The sequence below is a fragment of the Prionailurus viverrinus genome, chromosome C1, assembly GCF_022837055.1.
Source record: "Prionailurus viverrinus isolate Anna chromosome C1, UM_Priviv_1.0, whole genome shotgun sequence".
Lineage (NCBI taxonomy): Eukaryota > Metazoa > Chordata > Mammalia > Carnivora > Felidae > Prionailurus > Prionailurus viverrinus.
Genome location: NC_062568.1, coordinates 179,514,717 through 179,540,311, shown reverse-complemented (window position 1 = coordinate 179,540,311; position 25,595 = coordinate 179,514,717). Strand labels below are relative to the sequence as shown.

Sequence of the window (25,595 nt, the reverse complement as noted above, 5' to 3'; positions counted from 1 at the left end):
GGCTTGATCTCACGAACCATGAGATCATGACCTGAGCCAAAATCAAGAGTCAGATGCTTAATTGACTGAGCCACCCAGGTGTCCCTGGTCAGTCACTTGACTTTCTTGCCAATATCTTCTACCCCATTTCCTTACATACTTGTCTTTGCACAGAACCCATCCAATAACCCCTCAAATACTGGATATATTGAATTTGAAGTGACTTTGCAGCTTCTGGGTAAAAATGTCCAATGGACAATTGAACATAAAAGTCTAGAATGCAGGAGAGAGTAAAAATAGATAAAGAGATTTGGAAATCTTGAGTAAATAAATGGGATATGACCCTATGTGAATATGTCACATCACTAAAAATGGGGATGTCAAGTGGGAAGAGCAGTGGCTGAGCAGAGAGCTCAAGGGAATATCATTGTGTAAGGGGTAAGTGGAACAGGAGCTGCTGATGAAAGGGGGAAGCCTGAATCCAAGGAAAGAGGGCTTCAAGAAGGAATGGTTACCAATATCAAATGTAACAAAGAGGTGAGGTAAGATTAGACAATGCTCAACACATAGTAGGTACTCATTGCATACTTGTTAACCGACTAATTAATTAGGACTAAAATAATTAGGATGTTGGTGGTGATCTTGGTGCTAGGTTTGGGTTTCCCTAGAAGCAGCCTCTGAGATAAGGATTAGTGTATTTGGAAAATGAAGGAACACTAGTAGGAGGTGGAAGAAAGTGAAACAAGCCTGGGGTACAACCAGTAAAGGATGAGTTATCAAGCCAGCAACCACTGCAAGCAGTTAGAGTTTAATCTCACAGGGAAAGCTCTGGAAGTCAGTGCAGAACACCCAGTTATCCCTCTCAAGGGATGAGGGATCTGGAGTATTTATATACCAACTCCTACAGGTTATTGGTTGAGAGCTGATCAGAGAGGGCATTGATTTATTGACATTTCCAGCCTGCTGCTTGGGCAACAAAACAGACCTTGGTTGTACAAGGAAGCAAGTGAATGCAGATACTGGCAGTTGGAAGTCTGGTGTGCACTCTAGTAATAAGTGCAGGAATATGGACAGGGCAGCAAGAGCACCTGTAACTCTTCAGATCTGCAGTTTCGGTAGTAGAAGCTGGATTTTTGGGATTGGTAGTAGATTGGAGGTGAGAAGTGGAGATAAGGAGTGTAGATATCTATTTTAAGAGGCTTAGCTGAAAAACGAAGGTAAAAGATATCTCAGCAGGTTGACTCTGCAGAAAGGAGGAAAGAAGGGCAGGGTATAATGGAAGATCAGAACCTCCTCGTGATGTTCACTGAAGAAATTCACCACATTTTCCCGTTTTTAGTTAGGATGAGACATACTTAGCTGCACTAACTACTACTCGCCTCAGGGTCCTTCTTCAGCTTCCTCGGACCAGCATCCAGAGTTTCCTCTGCTGGGCTTTGGGACCTGTGTTCCCCTGCTGGAGAAGCCCTGCTGAACTAGCCTTTTCTAGCCTCAAGGTCCCAGAGGAAGAGACTGACTGTAGTGCCAAGCTGATTGTGGCAGGTGTGGAGCCCTGGCCAGTGGCCAGACTGGGAGTCCACAGAGAACTACAAGGTCAGAAGAGAGCTGCTCCTGAGGGGTCTTCCACTAAGTAGCTCCTTGCTTTTTGCTTTCCTGGCCTTCCCCTCTCATGTCCATAAATCGCAATAAGTGGTTTCGTTGGGGCATAACAGGTATAATGTTGAAAGAAATATTCTTGTGACATTGATCTGAAGAATGGCTCTTTATTTGATTGATGTCTATCTCTTAGCTAAAGCATAAGTTCATGAGGGATTGTATTCATTTTAGCCACATCCTACCCCTAGTGCCTGGCACATAGTCAGTATTCAATAAATATTTGCTTAATGGGGAAAAAACCCACAAATACTGTTGTCAATTGATGGTGCCTAGACCAAGAAAAAGCTGAGATTTTTATCTCCCTAGAAGTAGATTTTCTATGAAGCTAATGAAATTTAAACTTACAAGGGCCCCTGACTTGTAGAGCTCCTTTCAAGACCCTGGGAGAGGCCTTAGCAATATTTTTACATGGTCACATTTTTCAAATTTACAAAAATAAAATAGCTTAAAGTTAAGTTAGATCACTGTTTCTGTTCAGACTTCACACATCCCTTCCTGTGGAGTGGCTTTGGAGTGGTTGTGGGTATTTGGGGGACCTGGTGAAGGGAAGTTGAATTGGGAATATATTTAGTTTATTTGGATTCAATGGGATCTATTTATGTGGTTTGCAGTCTCTTCTGTGCTGAGTCAACTTACTACCGGGTGTCCCAGTGTATGGCTGTCAGGAGTACCGCTCCTGCCCACTATGCTAACTCACTGGGTGTCAGGACATGAAGGCGCATGGCCAGAGCTTGTAGGGAACATGAATGTGCCCCATGGCTCCCTGTAATAGAAAAGAAACAAGGCTTAAAATGCATGGATCCATAAAGTAGTCATCACATATGTAAAACGGTAACTGGACATTTTTATTTTTAGTGATGCCTGGTCAAAACAGAACCTTTCACCCGTTGGAAATATACTTCTTAATGTAGTATCTACAATGATATACAGTGATAAAGTGTGTGTGTGTGTGTGTGTGTGTGTGTGTGTGTGTGTGTGTAGGATTTTTTTTAATGGGAATCACTTAATAAGATAGTATTTGTTAAAATTTCTGTTTAGGGGTGCCTTGGTGGCTCAGTTGGTTGAGCGTCTGACTCTTGATCTTAGCTGAAGTCATAATCTCACAGTGTGTGAGTTTGAGCCCCACGTCAGGCTCTGCACTGACAGTGTGGAACCTGCTTGGGATTCTCTCTCTCTCTCTCTCTCTCTCTCTCTCTCTCTCTCAGTCTCTCTCTCTCTCTCTCTCCTTCTCTCTCCCTCTCCCTCTCTCTCTGCCCCTACCCCACTTGTGTGCTCTGTCTCTCTCAAAATAAATAAATAAACTTTAAAAAATTATAGGGCATAATTTTTAATAATTGTTTATGTTTATAGGGCATAAACGTATAGCAATACTATTAATAATGAGTCCATTCTTATGTGAAGTTACATATTTTACTTATCTCCAGAATATTGACATCACCAAAAGCAACATGAAATTCCTAGTATGCCATTATAGCTAGAACATCAATAATAAACTGGTAAAAGAATGTCAATAAAGAGTATTCAGAAAAATTTGAAATGCACTGAAACCTTACAATTCCTATATGAAAGAAACTTGGTAGATGTTTCCCAAATTTCACAATAATCCTAAATGATTTATATAACAATAGGGAGTTTTGCAGCTAAATTATAAGTAATAAAGTTTGATCAACAATGGTAGAAGACTGAATTATATTTCTATTTCTCCATAGAAAGTGGCAATATTGTTCATTTGAAGAGTCAGTCAAAAAACCTGCAGCCCAAAAATTGTAGGAAATAATCACTTAGGGGTGTATCAGACAATTAATTTCAAAATTATATTAAAAAATTTTTGTGATGTTTATGGTCAACTTTAAAATTTTTGTAATCTGTTGTATTGTCATTTGTCATGCTTAATAAATACTCACATTGAACCTAAATTTATACTTGTAATTTTGTTTCTTTTTCTTTTTTTTTTTTTTAAGAGTGCCCTCAAAGTTGTATATGCTAAGCTTCGGATGCCACAAAACATTAATCTGCCCCTAATCCTCCTTTATTTTCCTGGCATTAGGTGGTTTTGGATAAAAAGCAGTATCATCTTGAGAGTCCCAGCTGCAGATAATTGGTGTATGACTAGTTTCCATGCAGACATTTTAGATGGCTCCTGGCCTTCTTTTTTGGTTTATAGAATAAGTTGAGTTTCTAGAATTAACCAGGAGTTGAGGACTACTCCCTTCTGATTCATTCATGGAGTTTGAGTTTGAACCTCTTAATCCTAAAGTCTCTTTGAGCCCAGGCCCTAAGGACAGCTTTCTTCTTCCTTTGCCATTTGTCTGGCTCTCGAATGGAAGCAGAGTTGAAGGGAGGAGGGAGAAGAGGGCCTCAGGCATGTGGAATTCTAATTTGGTGACTTTTGGAGAGTGCCTCCTAATTGGTCCCAGTTGGTATATCTTGCTGAGAAAGGAGAAGGCATATGAATGACCAGTGGAAGGAAGTAAAGATATTTAGCCTAGAGAAGAGATATCTCTGTTGGACAGCTATATTCACAGCTCTTGCCACGTTGCATAACAAACCACTCAAAACTCGGTGCTAGAAGGTGGTGGATATTCATTTCTTGAATGCACAGGTATTTGGATCAGCTGAAGTTCAGGTGATCTAGGCTGGGCTCAGCCAGGCTTGGCACCACTGTGGGTAAGGTCCAAATCTGCTGCATGTGTCCTTTATCTTCCTTCAACCAGCAGCTACCAGAGGCATGATTTTTCTCATGGTGAAAGGCAGGAGACCAAGAGACCAAGCCCAACTTTGCAAGCACATTTCAAGCCTCTGCTTGCATAATATCTGTTAACATTCCACTGGATGAAGCACATCAATAGCCAAGCCCAAATTCAAGGATAGAAAAATCACTCCACCCTGCTTTGAAGACAAAGCAAGCCATATGGGCAAGGCAACATGAGTGAAGCAGGGAAGATGGAAGTGAATGAACATTTTGATGAACAACCTTCTGATATGCCTCAAGAGCTGTCATATCCAAGAAAGAGCAGATTTCCTCACCTCTCAGTCTTCAATGCACTACAGTCTATTCACATTCCCTGCTTTTACCAAAATCACTAAGTCTTACTTATTTTGTCTCATTATATACAATCTGGTTCTTCTTCATTCTCACTGAATTGCTTGCCTAGGTTGCTGCTACAGCCTGCTAGCTGCTCTCTTCGTCTCTCGTCTTGTCCTTTCCCGATTCATCATCCACAGAGCTGCCAGCTATCATCACTATCTCATCAGGATCAGCAGCATCATTATTGTTGTGTGGTTTGCATTACACTTACTGGTTTATGTGCCTTGCTCCTTCATCGTATTGAGAGCTTCTGGATGGCAAGAACTGTGTTTTACATATCTTTGCATCTCCAGCATCCTGCACTGGGCCTTCCACCTTGTAAAACTTCAATAAGTAAATAAGGAAAGAAGGAAGATGGTATTCCAATTTAAGTCTGTATGACCTTAAAGCCTAAACTCTTTCTACTCTACCATAAAGTAGCCTTAGTCACAGATGTGTTACTGATAAAAATAAGGATAAAGCTCAAACTCTCCCACTGCTATACCAGTGGAAAACTAGGTACTAGATCTAGATTAACTAAAATCCTTTCTCCAATAATCCCAGTTATCCTTCCTAATCCTAACTCTTGGGAAGTGGAAAGGTCTTGAAGCCATAAAAAAATTTTTAATGGCCATCAGCACTTTAAATATATGAAAAGATGCTCACCTTCACTCTTAGAGAAATACAGATGCCATTTTTTTTACCTATCAGGTTGGCAGGGATCAAAAAAATTTTAACATTGTATTGGTGAAGGGTGTGGAAAGAGGCATTCACATGTGTTGCGAATGGGGTATAAATCGGTTCACCCTCTACAGAGAGCAATTGGGCAATGTCTATCAGCTCTTTATGTACTGATACAGGGAGGTCTCCAACACACCCTGTGTTGTAAGTAAAAAACGAAGTTGAAGAACACGGGGTGCATGGCTACCTTCTGTGTGTTTGGGGGAAAAACAGATGTACCTGTATGTTGTTATTGTTCAGGCAAGCTCTGGAAAAATATCTAAGACACTCTCAATAGCACTTGCCTTTGGGAGGGGAATTGAGCTGGAGAACAAGGGTGAGAGGAAAATTTCTTTTTCTTTGTGTATTCTTTTGTATCTTTTACATTTTGTTCCATTTAGAATAGAATTGTTTAGATGGCATAAACTATATCAGAAGATCAACAAACTGGAAAACATAGTTGCAACATAATATGGCAAAGGGCTAATTTCCTTAATCTATAGAGTTTATAAATCAGTTAAATTAAGACAGAGGGAGAAGCGGGTAAGGGATATAAGCACTAGTTTTAGAAAGAAATACAAAAGGCCAATAATTACATGAAAAAGATGCTTAATTCATACATTATTAAAGAAAATAAAGGAAAAATCAGAAGGAATCCTTCAGAGAAGAATTGTGAGCTTTATCATTAGATGTGTTCAAGTAGAGACTAAGTGATTGGTTATTAAGGTTGCCGTTGAGTTTCTTTTAAGAAAAGGAAAGGAAAAAGCAAAGCAAAGATTTCTGGCATTTGAAGGAGTGAATTCATTCCAATCCCTAGAGGTCTTAATTCCTTATGGTACCCAGTGGAGGGGTGTTCACAAGGCCTATGTTAAGAGAAGGAAAAGGAAAATAATGAAAAGTCACCTAGAAAGCACAAAATCTCAGAAATGGAAGGGAACCTCCTACCTAATACTTCATCTCTTGGGACACAGTCCTAGATTTGCCACTTAAGAACATTGGGTGAGTTTATTACTACATCATTGCTTCAATAAATATTTACTCAGTTCCTTATGTGTGTCAGGCATAGCCCCTGTCCTCATTATGACAGACATTAATCAAATATGTATTCAAACAAATGTAAAATTGCAACTGTGACAGACTCTGTAAGTCTAAGGGTAGGCTGTGACCCAGAAAGGGATTTTAGGAAAGTTGAACAGGAGTTTAACGAGGCGACAAGGAGAAGGGAAACGTGTTAGGCAGAGGCAGTAGCATGTGCAAAGGCCCCATCAGGAGGGCTCACAACAAGGTCTAGGAGGGAAAAAATTGGAAATGGCGATGACCATGTGGTATGAGGCAGGGCTGAGGAGATAGGTGTCTGACCCTTAAGGAGCTCATTCAGAACCCAAGAGCAATGGAAACCCTTCAGAGGGCTTGGGTATGAGGAAGAAGGGGACCAGGGTCTAGATCAGATTCACATTTTTAAACTATTACTCTGACTACAGAGGGGAGAGAGAATTGGAAGGAGCCAAGAGCAGATTGCCCAGGTGAGGTAGGAGGGCGAGAGGCTGGTTGGTTGCTCAGGTTACAGTGCTGGAGTGCAGGTGGAGCAATCTGGACCAATGTAAAAGAGTCCTAGGAAGTAAAATTGACAAGACTCTCTGATGGATTCGATCTGAAGAGTGACAGAAAGGAAGGACAAATGTCTATAATGCTTCCTGACTGGATAGATGCTGGTACCATTCACAGACAGAAAATAATGGGAGAGAAGAAAGTTTAGGAGGAAATGTCAGAGATCAGTTTAGAAATATGAGATGCTTTTGAGAGGACACATCAGTCAGTCAGCAGCATTTATTTGTGGAGTGTGCACTGTGCAGCTGGCAGTGGAATATATGGGTTTGTTTATTTGTAATAAAGGGGACAAAGGGATAAACACAATACCCCCTTTGAGGCCCCTTCTGTTCCACTCTTCTGTTGTCTATTCCTTCTTCCTTCTGTCATTTGCCTGTTTTTCTGGCTCTCTTCTCTCCTCCTTATTTGCTGGATGGAATGATCCAATACCTTACATTTATAGTTTCTTGGCCTATTAACTTCTAAAGACCTTTATCACCACTCCCGTCACTGTCTAGTCCCATGGCCACACTGTGAACCTTATCATTCAGAACTCATCAACCTTAAACTTCTTGCACTAACAGAGCTCTCCTGTCCTTCCGGCTGTTTCCACTCTGTGTCCATGTCCTCCTCCGTTTGCTGTCCTGTTTCTTTCCTTCCCATTATTTCCAAACCTCCCAGAAAGATCTCCTCCCTATCACAACCTGACACATAATAGACGTTCAGTAAATATTTGTTGAGAGAATGATTGTCTCCACTTCCTTAACCAACCGCTTGTAGTTCAGTGTTGACCTCCATCACTGCATTAGTAGGCCAGTAGGGCTTCCTAATTACCAAATCCAGTGGGTACTTTTCAGCCTTGATTTTATCAGATGCCCCTCATTGTTGCTGGCATTGTTGCCTTCCTTTTCACACTCTACATTTCCTTGAATTACGTATTTTTTGCCTCTTTGGCTGCTTTTTATTTGCCTCTTTTGAGAAATTCTAACCCTCAAGGATTGTCTTCAGCCTTCTTCATGCCTCAACCTACCCATTTTTGCCTAAACGATCCTATCCATTCTCTTATGTTGTGAATCCCAAACTACATCCAGCTCAGAACTCTCTATCAAACTCCGAAAATGTGTTTCTACCTGCCTACTGGATATTCTCACCAGACACCTAGTAGGTATTCATTAAATACTGGTTGAATGAATGAAGCACCTATAAGCTCCCATAAGCACTTCACGATTACCATGTCTAAAAAAGGAATCATCTTTTCCTTCCAACCCACTCCTCCTCTTTTTTTATTTCTTATTCTGGTTAATGGTAGCAATGCCCATCTAGCCATCCCAACTCCTCACATTAAGCATTAAGATCTGATTATTTTTACCCCTAAATATGTTTAAATCTGTATCTTCCTCTACCCCCACTACTGCTATCTTAGTCCAGTCCCTCATCACATCCCTACTGGTTTTTCCTTTCTTATTATTATAACTCACCTAGATTATTTGAATAGGTATCTAAACTAGTCTCTCTGGCCTTTATCTTGCTTCTTTCCAGTCTTTTTTAAAAATTAAAGATAAAATTCATCATTTTAATCATTTGTAAGTGTACAACTTGGTGGTTTTCAATATATTAACAATGTTGTGCAACCATCACCATTATCTAATTCCAGAATTTTCCCATCACCCCAAAAAAGAAGCCTTGTGCTTCCCAACTCCTCCCTGCCCCCATCTCTTAGCAACCACTAATCTACTTTCTGAATTTGTGGATTTTTGCATTCTGGACAATGTACCTAAATGGAATCATACAATATGTGGCTTTTTGTGTTTGGCTTTTTTCACTTAGCATAACATTTTTGAAGTGCATTCACATTATAACATTTATCAGGACTTCGTTCTTTTTTTTATGGCTGAATAATATTCCACCACACGGATAGCTACATCAGATTTTGCTTATCCATTCATCAGTTAATGGACATTTGAGTTGTGTCCCTTTTTTGGCTATTTTGAATAATGCTGCTGTGAGCATCAGTGTAGTTTTTTATGTGGACATGTATTTTCATTTCTCTTGGGTATATACCTAGGAGTGGAATTGCAGGGTCATATGTTCACTCTGTGTTTAACATTTTGAGGAACTGCCACACAGTTTTCCATTATGGCTGCACAATTGACAGCCACCATTCCCATTGGTAGTGTATGAGGGTTCCAGGTTCTCCACATCCTGGCCAACACTTGCTATTTTCTGGTTGGTTAGTTGGCTTATCTGTTTTTCATAACCATCTTTCTGGGCGTGGAGTGGCATCTAATTGTGGTTTTGATATGCATCTCTCTAATGACTGATGATGTTGAGCATCTTTTCATTTTTTGGCCATTTGTATATTTTCTTTGGATGCAGAGAGTCTTTTTTTTTTTTAAGCAATTTCATCATGGTACTTCAGTACTGAAAAACTTTAATCACTCCCCATTGTCTAAATAATAAAATCAAAATTTCTCAGTGTGTCATTCAAGGCCCTTCAAGATCTGGCCTCAGCCATTTGCTCAACATCTTCTATTACTCTCCTCCTCCGACTTGATGTTTTTAACCATGTTGAACTGAGGAGAAGAAGGAGGGTTGTACTTTTGTTTCCCTTTTTTGCCAACTCAGTCGCTAATGATACAGGATGCTCAACCAGAGTTAAGGAAGAGTCATCTGAGCAGTGAGGTGATGAGGTGGGTTTAGGATATCTGCTAGCCCGCTGGTGTTTTCTTTCTTACTCTTTTTCTCTTGGCAGCACTCACTTTGCCCTCACCAGGCCATGTAAGTGCTGGACAGGACTATATTCATGTCTCTAGACCTTACTGAAAGGCTCTAGCTTAGGTCTTCCTGGGCAACACGGTGTGTGTTTCTTCATGTCCCTACACATCCTGGAACTCTTCAACCCAGGAGGAGGCAGGTGGGCAGAGGATAGTGGCAATTTGTTCTGTAGACCCCTTCCCTCTCTTGTCTTGACTGCAAAGGGCTGGAAACTCAGCTTCTATTGTGATTAAGTTATAATTTAAGGCAGTGAACATGTGCTCTGCTGGCGGCTATAAAGATTCAAATCATAAAGTTTTACAGTGGAACGGTTTCTGTAAAAGCATCGTTAGGAAGTGGGAACCATGCCTTTAATTCTTATGACATATGGGACTGCCTGGTTTGTTTTGGTTTCAGTGGAGTTTAGTAGGGTGATGGTCTGACTAATTAAAGTCAGACCTTCTTCTTTGCCACAGTGCTCTGCCCTGTCAGAGGACAATGTAGAAAGGTGGAACTTTCTCTCTACTTCTGTTCCTATCTCAATTTAATTTATTAGGGACAAGGAACTCTTAGAAATCAAGAGTAACCCTTAAATAACTGAGTATTTTAAGATCTCCTCCAACCTTCCAGGCTTCATTCCTTGGGGAGTCCCTTTCTTCTTTGTCCCTTATTGGCCAAGGGGCAAACCTAGACAATGAACCAAGCCTAACATGATTATCAGGGGGATCAGCTGAGGAGATAGGTGGGCCTTGTAACTGTGTCAACAGTAGAAACAAAGAGAATAATGAGAGTAGTTCTCTTAACCAACTTTCATTTAACTTACTTGCCTGGCTAACCAACACTCTCTATACCCTGTGTAAAATGTACTGATGCCTACAATATACTCTCAGGTGATGGTTGCTCTTCATTTGCTGTTATACAATATGTCCTGTCACTGCTACTCCCACCAGCTGACCTATATGCTTACCAGGATTCAGCTATACTTGTCCCAAAGCCTGTTCATGCCAGAGGTAGTTGCTATTACAACTGCCTGATTTCATTAAATATTTTATAAACTCAACAATAAAATCAGAAGGAGAGATGTTTTTTGTTGTTTTATGAAAGCCGAGTTGAACACTCAGATGAGTTCTTAAAATAATGGTTGCCAAAACAGCTGTAATATTGATTGAGGGGAAACATTACAACAATCTAGGAATCTGAACTCTAATTTCTTTAATTTATTTTTCTACAATTAAAAAAAAAACTAAAACCAAGAATGGTAGACAACGTATTACTGGTGTGATTTATGCAGGAAAGATCTGGAAAGCCAGTTAGCAGACACATTCCTTGGCCTTACATCAAAAAATTGGAGGATGAATCTACATTTGTATATTTTAAGTTAAAACAAAATGTTTGAGGTAAGTATATGTCTTTTGAAATGATATTTTGCTTTACAGGACTTTTTAGATAATCAACCAGTGCATTGGGTGAGAGGGTTTCTCTGTAATAGGATTCATCATTTATTGGTGTCATGATTGAGTGTGTTAAATCTTTGCAGAGAAAGGCATTGCTATCCCCATTTTATAAGTGAGGAAACTGAGGCTTAGAATAGTTCAACTTGTGCTAGTTCACACAGAGAGGGTGACCATTCGAGGCCTGTTAGCTATAGAGCCAAGAAGAAGAAAATGAAAAGTCTAATGTGGAATACATGAGCAAATGGACAAGGAAAGAGGTGTTTGTGTTTGATCAAAACATTAATAAATAATAATAATAATAATAATAATAATAAATGTTCCCAGTACTTCATAGGCTGCTGGGAATATCAACTGGTATCAACACTTTGGAAAACATAGCATTATCTTCATTTATTCATTCAATAACTATTGAGTCACCTGCCCTGTGCCAAGCACTGTTGTAGACTTTAGGAACATGGCAATAAACAAAATAGACAAAAAACACAGACCCTATGCATTGTAGCTTACATTCTTGTAGAGCTGAACATGTATATATCATATGCCTTAGCACTTCCATTCTTTGGTATAATCCCTAGAGAAACTCTTGTTCATATACCCCAAGAGATGTGTATCAAAGAACATTCATGGCAGAATTGTTCATAATAGCAACAAAACAAAGCCTGTAAATAACCTCTATGTCCATTAACAGGAGAATGGATTAACAGATTGTGGTATATGCATATAGCTGAATATTATACAGGTGAAAATGAAAACGCCATAATCGTATGAATCAACGCAAGGAACTCTTAGAAATATAATATTGAAAGGACAAAAAGCCAGTTGCAAAAGAATACACACAGTGTGAGTATGGACTGAGGGGAGAAAAAGTTTGGGGAAGGATGAGGGAGGTAGGGAGATGGGATCAAGAAGGAGCACATAACTATTAGCAATTATGTTCTATTTCTTAAGTTTGGAAGATGGCTCACATGTTTGTTTTATTATTATAAATAATAAATATAATGTTCATATGCATTCATAATTTCATGTCCTTATGTCATATCTTCGTATCATATAAGATATTTTCATATCATATACCTCATACAATAGTTAATAAAATGTTAGTGCCTTGAAGAAGGAAAAGAAAGTAGAAAAGTATAGAGATTAAAGTCAAAGATCTTGGAGCACCTGGCTGGTTCAGTCAGTAGAACATATGACTCTAGATCTCAGGGTTGTGAGTTCAAGCCCCACATAGGGCATAGAGCTTACTTCAAAAAAAAAAAAAAAAAGGTTGGGGCACCTGGGTGGCTCAGTCGGTTAAGTGTCCTACTTTGGCTCAGGTCATGATCTCACCGCTCATGGGTTCGAGTCCCGTGTGGGGCTCTGTGCTGACAGCTCAGAGCCTGGAGCCTGCTTCAGATTCTCTGTCTCCCTCTCTCTCTGCTTCTCCCCAGCTTGCACTCTGTCTCGCAAAAATAAATAAACTTTAAAAAAAAAGTCAAAATCCTTGACTTGGAGAGGTGGGGTTAGAAAAGCTAGAAAGCCAGACTCCCAGAAACAATTCGTCTAGCTTGTACCAGGATCCAGGCCCTGTTTTTAATTTCTACCCCTCCCTTATAGGAGGGTCTTCATGCTCTGGAACCCCTGTGTTTCTCCACACTGTGTGGTCTATGGCTTCAGAAACGTTGTTGAGACTGACATTGGGACCTTGCAGCAGGGATAGCAAATGCTACAGGGAGGAAGCTATTGGTAGCTTGGGGAAAGTATATGTTAGAGTTGCCAGGCTATGGGCTTGAAGTCATCAGGCTGAAGGCAGAAGATATCTTTGGACTTCAGGTTTCTACCATAGTCTTGAACCAAGCTCTGTGTGTCTGCATGTGTTTTTTGTGGGTATACTTATGTTTTTAGAGTGGATGGAATACACCAACCAAGCTTGGTGAAAAAATTTACTCTGACTTTGGCAGAACAGCAGATGGCCTGATCTGCCTCTTTGACCCCCAAGTCCTAATATTTGTCCTAAAGCAATCAGGTATAGTGTAAAGAAGGAGCCCATTAGTTATGTATTTTAGCTGGGTTTGTTGGTTTGGTTACCAAAAAGACAACCTAATTCCTTGGGAAGTATAGCTCATTAAGAAGGGGAAAAAGCAATTACTCTTAAAAATATGAAGAAGAATGGAAATAAATTGAATTACACTTTCTAAATCTGTCTTCTGAGTAGCCCAAAGAACATTCCAAGTGTTTCCCACTTTAGGTTCATTCCCTCACTTTAAAAATTCCTTTATTCAGGGCGCCTGGGTGGCTCAGTCAGTTAAGCATCCAGCTTTGGCTCAGGTCATGATCTCATGGTTTGTGAGTTTGAGCCCCACCTCGGGCTCTCTGTTGTCAGTGCAGAGCCTACTTCAGATCCTCTGTCTCCTTCACTTTCTGCCCCTCCCCTGCTTGCATTCTCTCACTCCCTCTCTCTCAAAAAGAAATAAACATTTTAAAAAATAAAAAAATAAAAGTTCCCTTTATTCAGCAAATATTTACTGGTAAGCCTATTATGCACTAGTATTAATCCTAGACTTTGAAAATGCATTAATGAATAAGTGGATATGGTCCTTCCCCTTACAAGGCCTATAGTCCAGTGGGCAAAGCAAACAAACCTAAGTATTTATTATTACACATGGGGATGAATGCTATGAAATAAATGGCACAATAATATAGAATAATTGGGTAATTTCTGAAGAAATGCTTCAGGTCTATAAAGACCTGAAGTGAAGGCCTTCAATGAGAAAGGGCATGTTCAAAAAGAAAGAACAGGTTATTTCAATAGTCTTGAAGCAGGAAAGTGCTCATTGCATTTGAAGACTGAGAAAGAAGCAGTTAGCAATTGCTATGTAACAAGCAACCACAAAAATCTCAGTTGCATACAACAGTAGCACTTACTTCTTGTGCATCTATAAATCAGCTAATCTAGCTTCAGCGTGGCCCGACATCTTTGCTCCTTGAAAGTGGGTTGAGCTCTAGTCTGATCCCTTGATATTCATTCTGCAGCTTGGGCTGAAGAGTAGCAGCTACCACGGGAGGATTTCTCTTCAAGAGGGCCAACCACATAAGTACATTTCAACCCATGCTTGGGACATATCTGACTCCATGTATTATTAGCCAAAACAATCACATAATTAAGCCAAAAGTTCTCCATGGAGATAGCAGGGGAGTAAACATTCTTGGATGATAATCTAATCTAGCACAGTCTACCTGTTGTTCATGAATTCACTTCCTCTCACCTGCAAAATACACTTACCTACAATCCCAAGTCTACCCCAAATTTTATCTAAATCATGGCACCTGGTGGTAAACTCCCAAGATCATATCATCTCTATATCAGGACTAAATATGATTTCTCTTGATCTGGAGATCTAAAAACCAAAATAAAAAAAATAAACCAGGGGTGCCTGGCAGGCTCAGTCGGTTAAGCTTCTGACTTAGGCTCAGGTCATGATCTCATGGCTAGTGAGTTTGAGCCCCACATCAGGCTCTGTGCTGACAGCTCAGAGCCTGGAGCCTGCTTCAGATTCTGTGTCTCCCTCTCTCTCTGCCCCTCCCTGCTCGTGCTCTGTCTCTCTCTGTCTGTCAACAATAAGTAAATGTTTAAAAAACTAAAAAAAAAGTTAAACCATTATCTCCCTTCCCACTGCCACCACTTAATATACAGTGGTGGAATAGGTACAAGATAACAGCAATAAACTACTCCATTCAAAAAAAGGGAAGAATTAGATGCATATAGAAACCACAATCCATATAAATTCTGAAATTCTACTAGGCAAGTATTGGCAGGTCCCACCATCCTGGTAGTTGGGAATTCTTTGGTTAGTCCTTGGTTCTGTTTTCTGGGAGTGGATCTCCAATCCATTGTTCTCTATGGCTCTTTGTTCTCATCCTCTAGAAGCCCTTCCTTTTCCATCAGCCTGGGATGCTTCTAAAGAAGGCATTAAATAATAATGCCTTTTTGGTAGCTGAGCAACTTTTTCTGTCTACTGCCTGCCTGTAGAAATTTGGGGACTCAGAGATCTTTTTACATCTTGAACACTCTCAGTCTTTTTCGGTTGGAGCTGGCAGTGCTTTTGCCAATACAACTCTTTCACAAACGTTATGGGTTTTCTATGTATTTGATACTGGTCTACTCTATGTGCCACAAGCTACACCTCAAATTTTTGCAAGACATGATCTATACAGACTTAATTACTGGCAGTCTGGGCATGCCATGCTGCTGGAGAACCACACCCATAAGCTTTCTAAGAGCTTTTTTTCCCAGCTGAAAGAACCTACTAGATGCTACCTTATAGCCCTCAGAGCTTACTGAAGACCCTTGATTTTGACTTCACCTTGAAATGATCTCTTCTGGCAGCATCCTGAATTTGATCTTTAGCCCCAGGATGGATCTGAATTTGAAAATCTTTTACTGGAGAGGCTGGAATTTAGAATGTTTTATGTTTCAACTCATGAAGTTTTGAGTTCTTTATATTTCCACTGAGCTCTGCTTCCAGACTAGCCAGTTCTTTTCTAAGTTACCTCTTTCTTGTTAGTGCCTTATCAAAGGCAGCTAAAAGGAACCAGCTCATGATCTCAATATTTTGCCAGAAGGTCTCCTCCAACTGGACTAGTTCATTAGATACATTTCCTGTCTTCCAGATTATTATTGTTGAGCCAAATGTTTACCTCTATATAATACAGGTTGCTACTATTCTGGTCTTTTATATCCACTTCCTTGCAGCTCTGTCTAGTTCCAAAGCCAGTGTCCCATATTGCAGATGTTTTGTTGTTTTGTTAGAACATCATCTCAATATTTAAAGTGATTGGAAAAGATGAAATCACCAAGGCAAATCATGTTAAAAGAAGATAAAAGGGCACAGATCCAACCCCCTGAGAATAACATTTAAAGATTTAGTAGTAGGAGGAGTAGTAGAAGGAGAAAGAGAAGAAGAAAGGAGTCTGAAAAGGATGGTAAAACCAAGAACAGAAGGGAAAGTGTTTTAGGAAAAGAGTAAATGGGGAGCTATGTTAGGTGCTACTGAGTGATCAAGTAAAGGGATGTGTCTGCAGGATTTGGCAATACGGAGGGTGATTGGTAGCCTTGAGAGCCATTTCAGTGGAGTGACAGGGCAAATTCAAATTGTCATGAATTGAAGAGTTAATGAGAGGTGAGAAAAGGTACACAACATATGTAGACAACACTGGGGATGTTTGGCTATAAAGAAGAGCATGAAAATATGATGGCAAGCACAGAGATGTGAGGTTAAGTGAGGGATTTTTTTTAGTAGAGGAGACTAGTACATATGTGGCTGCTGATGGAAATGATTCAGACAAAGAAAAAGACTGATAATGTAAGAAAAATAGATGATGATTAATGACATGGTTTTTATTTATTTTTTATTATTTTTTATTTTTTTTAACGTTTTATTTATTTTTGAGACAGAGAGAGACAGAGCATGAACGGGGGAGGGGCAGAGAGAGAGGGAGACACAGAATTGGAAGCAGGCTCCAGGCTCTGAGCCATCAGCCCAGAGCCCGACGCGGGGCTCGAACTCACGGACCGCGAGATCGTGACCTGAGCTGAAGTCGGACGCTTAACCGACTGAGCCACCCAGGCGCCCCTGACATGGTTTTTAAAAAGCAAGAAGCACATGTAAAGGACTAGACTTTAATAGAAAGAGGATTTTTGTTCTCATCGGGAAAACGGGTGCTACTCCAGAGATCGGAAGCCAAAACAATGATAGCTAACATGTCCTGGATGCCTGTTATTTGTCAGGCATTGTGCCAAATGTTTTGCATGCAATACAAAGTCCTGTGAACTTGAGTTTTTTTCACCCCCATTTTACAGACAAGAAAACAGAGGTTTAAAGAGGTTAAGTAGTTTTCCTAAGATTTCTCCATGTAATAAGTGGCAGAACTAGACTTGAACCCAATCAATCTGACTCTGAACCCACACTCTTCTATTCCAAACTGAATCAAATCATTTTTCCATAAAGGGATAATATTTTTTAAATGAGATAAAACCAAGCCAGACCAGAGCTGGTCTAGACAAGATCTCTGCAGTCTCCCTTCTCAAGTGGGTGGCATGAGGAGGGTGGAGGAGGGAGAGAGGGCCGCAGTAAAGACATTTGAAGGAAGGAGGGAGATAAGACTCATGCTTATCCTGATGTGTTCCCCTTTTATACACTGCATATTTTTTCAAAGCATTTTTGTATTCCTTCTCTCAGTGTGTAATGACTAGCTTATATGGAGCCTACAGTCTTTCTGTAGGAAGAAAAGGAGATCTTTTCTGGTGGCCATGAGGTACTTGAGTACTAGGGGATCTGAAATGGGATTCTTCACATTTCACATTGCTAGCCGTTGGCATAGCCTGTGGCTAATTCAACCACAGTGTTCACTAACATACACCTTTGAAGTAGATGAGTTCCATCTCCTTGTGGGCCAGTTAGCTCTGCTCCACGCTGCTCAGTGCCACAGCCCAGCTTGCAGATACTTGCTCTCCATCAGAAAGAAAGCTGAAAGGAAGTATGGGGGAGGAACTATCTCCAGTGTCACAGCACTACGTTAGAAAACACCTCCATGTGTAGAGTAAAGGAGAGGGAGGAGTGCCATGCCTGTATCAGAAAATATACTCATCACATTGGGTGCAATGTTTTGTACCCATTCATTCAGCAGATATTGAGCTGGTCCTGGGTTGCAGGCTTTGTGCTGGCTAAAGGGGTGTAGAGGGAAATGAAGGTCTTCTGACCTTGAAAAGCTACCAAGCTTGTGGACAAGCAGATTAGTTTGAGAAGGTGTTTGATGAAGATATGTCCAAGGAGCTGTGAGAACCAGCAATAGACAAGGAACCAGATCCAGAGAGGACCAAAAGGTGTAGTGTAAGCAGTGATGCAGCTTGATCTGATTTAAGATTATGATTTTTAGTTTGCTTTCATATACATGTTTATTATTCTGTTTGAATCAGATTTTCAGACTTCCCCTCATTACCTTTTCTCCCTTGAGCCTTCCAAAGCCTCATCAGAATGAAATTGTCAGGTATGTGAGAGACCAAGAAACCCCCAAAACTGTGAATTCCCTTTTTCAGGTCAAGAGTCTGTGCCCATAGCTGGCCTCTGTTCTCCTAAAACACGTATCCTATCCAAGCACTGAACTATCTTCAAAATCTGTTTTCCCAGCCTTGGACTCCATATTCCCCTTTCTTACCCATCCTTCACATGCTGTCTGAGGAAGGAGCTTGGTCATCTCACTTTCAGAGTTTATTAGTCAGGATAAGGTAATTACTACACCAAGCAAACCCTGTTCAGAAGGCAGCTTCATAATGGTGATTTTGGAATTGAGGTTTGTCAACCCCTAGAGTTCAGAATCCTCTGCTGGATCTTCTAGCTGCTGTATGAGAAAAGATAGCATAAAGGATCAAGTAGGAGATCTTTATTGGTCCAGGGAAATAGCATAGCATATGCTACCTTTGCCTACAACCCAATGACTGGTATTCAGACATCTCTAACTGCAAGGGAAGCTAGCAAAGGCCATCTAGCTGTGTGCCCAGGAAGAAGAAACGGGTTTCAGTGGGCACACAGTAGACTCTGCCACACAATAGGTAGAACTGACAGAGAGAGTAGACTGCTGAGCTCTGGTAATGATGTTGACAGTGAAGCAGCAACAGAATACCCCAGTGTCCATGTCTAGAGACCAAGAATATTCTAGTTCAGGTTTTAGATGGGATGGCAGGCAGAGGTACTATCCACTGTATTAATAAAAGGATCTCTGCATGAGGGGATGAGTGAGACCTGCTTTGAATGGGATGGCGGCTGACTCATGTGGCCTGGAAGAGGGTTCTCTGGTGGGCTCTCTGAGTAATGCTGTAACTGAGTCTGTCTGTAAGCCTTTTCAGTCAGGGTAAGCACAAATGCCCTAAGCCATCCCTTCAACCCAATTAACTTCTCTCATACGCATTTAGAATATACTGTTTAGATGCACTAATTGTACCATCCTTGGGAGAACTAAGAAAAGAATTACTCAAGTAATTTTTCTGTCCCCAAGGTTCAGATGAGGGACCCTGGTTGAGAACCATAACCTCTGAAGATGAAGACAGCATTTTGTATTTGAAGCAAATGCTCTGGACTCCTTTCCCCCTTCCCCCAATCTCCTGCCCCCTGAAAGGAAACAAACTGATGTCATGAGAAATTCCTTTCTAATAACAAAAACAAATGGGAGGTCTCAGGGGATTGTCCGTATGGAGAGACAGTGGTCGTTTAAGAATGAGAAAATGGTGACTCCTGCTCAGAGTTCTGGTTAAGTATCAGGTAGAATTTTTCCAACATCATTCTGAATCAAGAGAGGCAGTGAAATCACTTTAGTAAAATCTTGGAGTGGGAAAAATGTAAAGAAAACAAAATCCAACTAAGGCTGCTTTTCCCCAGGAAAGGCATTAGTCAGGCAGCCGTTGGAGCCAGCCGCCTCTCAAGAGCCTGTTTTTCAGTGTCACTACGGTGACTCTCCATGCTCTGGGTTTTAATTCTAGCCTCTAATCTCAGTTGCTTCTGTGATAAATTAATTGTAATGATAGAGGCCCCAGTTACGAGGTCTGCACCGTTTGCTTGTAATGTGAGCGACAGGTTTAGGACCTGCTTTATTTAAGATGCTGGGGTAATTACATGGGAGTTAGCATATGCAGGCAGAGATATGATTCATTCTTCCAGCCACAAGCATGACACAGCTGTTTGCGGGATAAAATAGGGGAACCGTGTTGTTACAAAATGTTCCCCTTATTATACCTCATTAAAAACAAGGCTGTGATAAGTCAGGACTGGCAATGAAGAAAATCTATTGCCCCTCTGTAAAACCTGATAGGAGAGAGACTCAGAGCTGTGCTGTGTCATTTTATTTTTTATTTATTTTTATTTTTTTTTATTTTTTTGTCCTTTCTCTGACTCTTCTCCCTGTTATTTAGCAACTCACCGAATACTTGGGGAAGGAACAGTCTCCCAGAACCTCTTCCTTTCTTCTAATGAAATAGGGTCTGCCCTTTCCCTTTCTTAAATAAAGCTGAGGATTTTCAGAAAAAGAGAGCATTCACTGAGAACAAAGGATAGGGGTCTTTTTGGTGACCTGGCCCAATTTTGTCCTCATCACCTTCAACAGGAGCACGTGGGCTGTGAGAGCGCCCAGAGCAGAGAGAGCTCGGAGGCTCCAGCAGGAAGCAGAGCTTCAAAGTCAGAGAAAACCACGGGCAAGAGACAGAGGCTCGTTCCTTTCAAGAGACAGATATATGCTGTCTTCCCCCATCATCTTGCTTTTTAAAAATAACTTTAAAAATGGAAATGCATTTTTGGCCTCATTTTCCTTCTTTTCTCTCTGTACAAGGGAACTAGTGAGAGTCTAAACCAACCTGCAGATTAACACTGAACTTCAGACCCAGGGCCAAATAAATTAGGCTATTCTTTATCAAACTATTCTTTATCAAAATGGTTAGGAAAGAGGAGCTACAGGATAGAAAATATTCTTCAGGAAATAGCTACTGAAGCCCATCCCAGAAGAGTTGTTCCTTGAGACATGCATGTGTCTGTCCAACAGTGAAGCCCACTTGAGAAGCCATAGATCTTATGGTTAACAGCATGGGCTGGAACTCTAGACTACACAGGTCCAAACTTTAGCTCCACCACTTCTAGCTACGTGGCCTTGGGAAAGTTGAGTTAATACATCTGTGCCTCAATCTTCCCAGTCTACAAAATGAAATTGGCAATAATATTACCTACCTCTAGGGTAATTATAAGGAGTAAATATGATAATACATGTAAAGAGCTTAGATGCCTGACAAACACCAGGTGCCAAATAAGTGCTAACTATTATTATAAGTAGTAACGCAACTAACAGCAGCAAACTGCTATGAGCCAGGTTGTATGTTAGATATGAAAGGATAGTTTTGTTCTGTCTTGTTTTATAATGTTGTTGCTGCAACAGAATTAAGGACTCTAACCTGATTTGTGATCCTTCTTCAGAGTTTGGGCTTGGGGACAAAGTCTCAAAATCTGGGCTAGAGATACAGGGAGAGAAGTTCATGGGCGTTCTTAGTTGTTTGAATAATAAACCAAAGACCTGCTCACCTTGTAATATGGGTTTCTTAGAGTAGTGGCCTTCAAACTTTGCACACTATGATTTACATTAAAAAAATGTTTTACAGTGCAACTCAGTACACACACTCACCAACTGAAAAAAAAATTTCACAAAGATAGTACTATCCTTTATGTGATGCACTCTACAACATTATCTTACTCTATTCTATTTCATTTAAAAGTGCTCATGATCACTATTAAGTTGATATTAACCTCCACTAACAGTTCTCACTTTGTAAGTGGTGGGCACTTGGTTAATTCTCAAAAAGTGCTCGTTGAATTGAGCTGAAGTATTCTGGAAAGGGGGTTAGAATATGAGGACAGAAACAAGTGTGCATGACACTTTAAAGTTTTAAAATATTGCTGAAGTGATAAAAGTTGATGCTGAAGGGGTAGTCAATGGCCAGATAATATAAAATCAGATGATAGATAGATAGATAGATAGATATCTTAAGTAGTTAGGATCAGAAAAACATTAGATACTAAGAGAACAGATAATGCAGATTTATAGATACCTATACTATGAAACAAACATGGTAAACCATAAGAACAATTCTGAGAAGTTGTGGGAATTCAGAGGAAGGTGAGATGGCTTTCAGCTGGGATTCCTGGTACTCCTCAGAATTCTGTTCTACACATTGTTCATTCTTTCGTTTGTTCAATGAATGTTTTTTTGAGTCATGTGCCAGACACTCCCCATTGGCTCTCATCCATCTCCCTAGTTTCAACTACATGAGGATAACTTGGGTTTTTAGCTATTCATTAGGCATTTTCCAGCATGGAAAGGCAAATCATTTTTCTCAAAATCCCAGTTGAAGTCCCAGTGCCTGCTTTTAGCTTTGACTTGTGCCATCTTGAACCAATCACCTTGGCCAGGGCAACATAATGCTCTGATTATCTTATGCCTGTTCATACCCATCATCGTGGAATGAAGGGTAAGAATGTGCTTCACCAGAATCTCATAGACTGAGGATGGGGGAAAGGATGGTCTTGAATGCCATATTTAGAGTTGTGAAACTCTAAGTCTACACTTACTGTTTCCACATCCTGGGAAATGGTCTTTCATAATTTTGCCTAACCAATGAGTTACTATATGTCCTTAAAAAACCCTGCTCAGTAATTATCTCTATTGTAAGACTTACTTTGCTAAAAAGAGCTAATGACTTTCTTTTCTATGTTCTTTTGTACTTTGAAAGTAAGCCTGTCATTGAATTTATCAACCTACAATTGTCTGTTTCAGGATCATCTCTCCCACTGTACTGTGAATTACTTCAGTTCAGAAACTGTCTTAAACATTTTTATATTCCCAAACCTGAGCTTGAACATAGTAGGTATGCAACAAATGTGTATTAAACTAGATTGTTCTTCATGAGACTATTTGGGCAACAAAGTGTAATATCAACTAGAAAGGGACATACTGGGTATGTTTCCTAGGGACAGTTAAAGATAAATAATGAGGTATCAAAGAAGAAATCAAAAGGGAGATTAGAAATTGAGATGAATGAAAATGAAAACACAGCACACCAAAACTTAAGAGATGCAGCTAAAGCAGTGCTCAGAGGAAAATTTATAGCTTTAAACACCTCTATTTTAAAAAGAAGAAATATCTCAGATTGATATCCTAACCTTTCAACTTAAACAAGAAAAAAGAAAGCAAACTAAACCCAAAGGAAACAGAAAGAAGGAAATAATAAATATTAGAGAATAAAATAAATGAAATATGGAATAAAAAACAAAGGAGAATATCAATAAAACCAAAAATTGATTCTTTGGAAAGATCAACAAATGAACAAACCTTTAGCTAGACTGAATAAGAAAAAAATAGAGAATATTCAAGTTACCAAAATCTAGGAATGAAAGAGAGACATCCCTACCAGCCTTGCAGAAATAAAAAAGCTTTATGAGGGAATACAGTAAATAACTGTATGACAAAAAAGATAGATAACTTAGATAAAATAGACAAGTTTCTGGAAAAGTACGAACTACCAAAAGTGACTCAAAAAGAAAGAAATTCTGAGTAGACTTATAACAAGGAAAAAAATTGAAGTAGTAATTTTAAAACTTCCCACAAAGAAAAGCCCAAATCCAGATGGCTTGACTGGTGAATTCTACCAAACTTAAAGAACAATTAATACCAATCCTTCACAAACTCTTCCAAAACATAGAAGAGGAGGGAACCCTTTCCAAGTCATTCTGTGAAGATAATATTACTGTAATACCAAAACCAGGCAAATGTACCACCAGAAAATAAAACTACAGATCCCTTATGAACATATGTGCAAAAATCCCCAATAAAATTATAATAAGGAAAATCCAGCAACATCTAAAAACGATTATGCACCATACTCAAACAGGAATGCAAAGTTGGTTTAACATTTGAAATAAATCAATGTAATACACCATATTAATAGAGGACAGAAGCCATACAATCATCTCAATAGATGCAAAAAAAAAAAAAGTATTTGACAAATTCATCAGCACTTCACTATAAAAACACTCAACAAACTAGGAATAGAAGGGAACTTCCTCAAAGATGAAAGATTGGGAGTATCAAGAACAAGACAAGAAGTCTAGTCTCACTACTTATGTTCAACATTGTACTCAAGAGTCTAGCCAGAGGAATTGGGCAAGAAAATGAAATAAAAGGCATCCAGATTGGAAAGAAAGAAGTAAACTCAATAATAAAAAGAATAACTCAATATTAAAATGGACAAAGGATTTGAATAGCTATTTCTCTAAAGATATATGAAAACTCAATAAACACATGAAAAGATGCTCAATATCATTAGTTATCAGGGAAATGCAAATCGAAACCACAGTGAGATTCTACTTTACATCCAGTAGGGTGGCTATAATCAAAAAGTCACATAACAAGTGTTGGTGAGGATGTGGAGAATTAGAACATTTATAAACTCCTGTTGGGAATGTAAAACATGCTCACTTTGGCAGCACATATACTAAAATTGGAGCAATACAGAGAAGATTATCCTGGCCCCCATGCAGGGGAATGTAAAATGGTGCAACGACTTTGGAAAACAGTCTGGCAGTTCCCCAAAAAGTTAAACATAGAGTTACCATTTGACCCAGCAATTCTAACTCCTAAATGTATACCCCAAAGAACTGAAAACATATGTCCACACAAAAATGTGTACACAAATGTTCATAGAAGCATTATTCATAGTAGCCAAAAGGTGGAAACAACCCAAATATTCATCAAGTGATTAATGGATAAATAAAATGTGATTTATCCACACAGTGAAATAGTATTCAGCCAAAAAATGGCTGGTACATGAAGTACCAAACATTTAAAGAAACATTAATACCAGTCTTTCTCAAACTCCTCCCAAAAACTCAAAGAGGAGAAACACTCTCAAACTCATTTCACAAAGTCAGCACTACCTTGATGCCAAAGCCAGATAAGGATACTATAAGAAAAGAAAACTATAAGCCAATATCCTTGATGAATATAGATGCAAAAATTCTCAACAAAATATTCGCAAACTGAATTCAACAGCACATTTGAAAAAAGGATGATACACCATGATCAAGTGGAATTTATCCCTGGGATATGAGGATGGTTCAACATATGCAAATCAATAAATCTGATACACTATATTAATAGATTAAAAATCATATAATCATCTCAATTGATTCAGAAAAGCATTTGACAACATACAGTATTCTTTAATGATAAAAATTGTCAACAAATTGAGTATAACAGAAATATACCTCAACATAATAAAGGCCATATGACAAGCTCACAGCTAACATCATACTCAATGGTGAAAGATTCAAAGCTTCTCTAAGATCAGGAATGAGACAGGGTGCCCACCCTCACCCCTCTATTCAACATCATACTGAAAGTCTTAGCTAGAACATTCAGGCAAGAAAAAGAAATAAAAAACATCCAACTCAGAAAGGAAGAATAATATTGTCTGTTTGCAGATGATATGATCTTAGAGAAAATCCTGAAGACTCCACCAAAAAAAAAAAAAATTGAACAAATCAAAAAATTCAGTAAGGTTATAAGATACAAAATCAACATACAGAAATCATTTGTGTTTCTATACATTCACAATGAAATATATGAAAAAGAAATAAAGAAAATAATTCCATTCATAATAGCATCAAAAACAATAAAATACTTAAGAATAACTTTAATCAAGGAGGTGAAAGAGCTGTACACTGAGAACTCTAAGACTTTGATGAAAGAAATTGAAGAAGACACAAATAAATGGAAAGATATCCCATGTTTATGGATCATAAGAATTAATA

At 39.4% G+C, this 25,595-nt stretch overlaps 1 protein-coding gene and 1 pseudogene across 2 annotated transcripts in view; one reads left to right on the top strand and one right to left on the bottom strand.

The window, feature by feature from the left end:
• Positions 1 to 25,595, top strand: part of RNF220 (ring finger protein 220) — a 224,732-nt gene that overhangs the window by 50,645 nt on the left and 148,492 nt on the right. The gene's annotated exons all lie outside the window — the stretch shown is intronic.
• LOC125172904 (tigger transposable element-derived protein 1-like) overlaps positions 1 to 25,595 on the bottom strand; it is an 87,712-nt pseudogene that overhangs the window by 4,802 nt on the left and 57,315 nt on the right.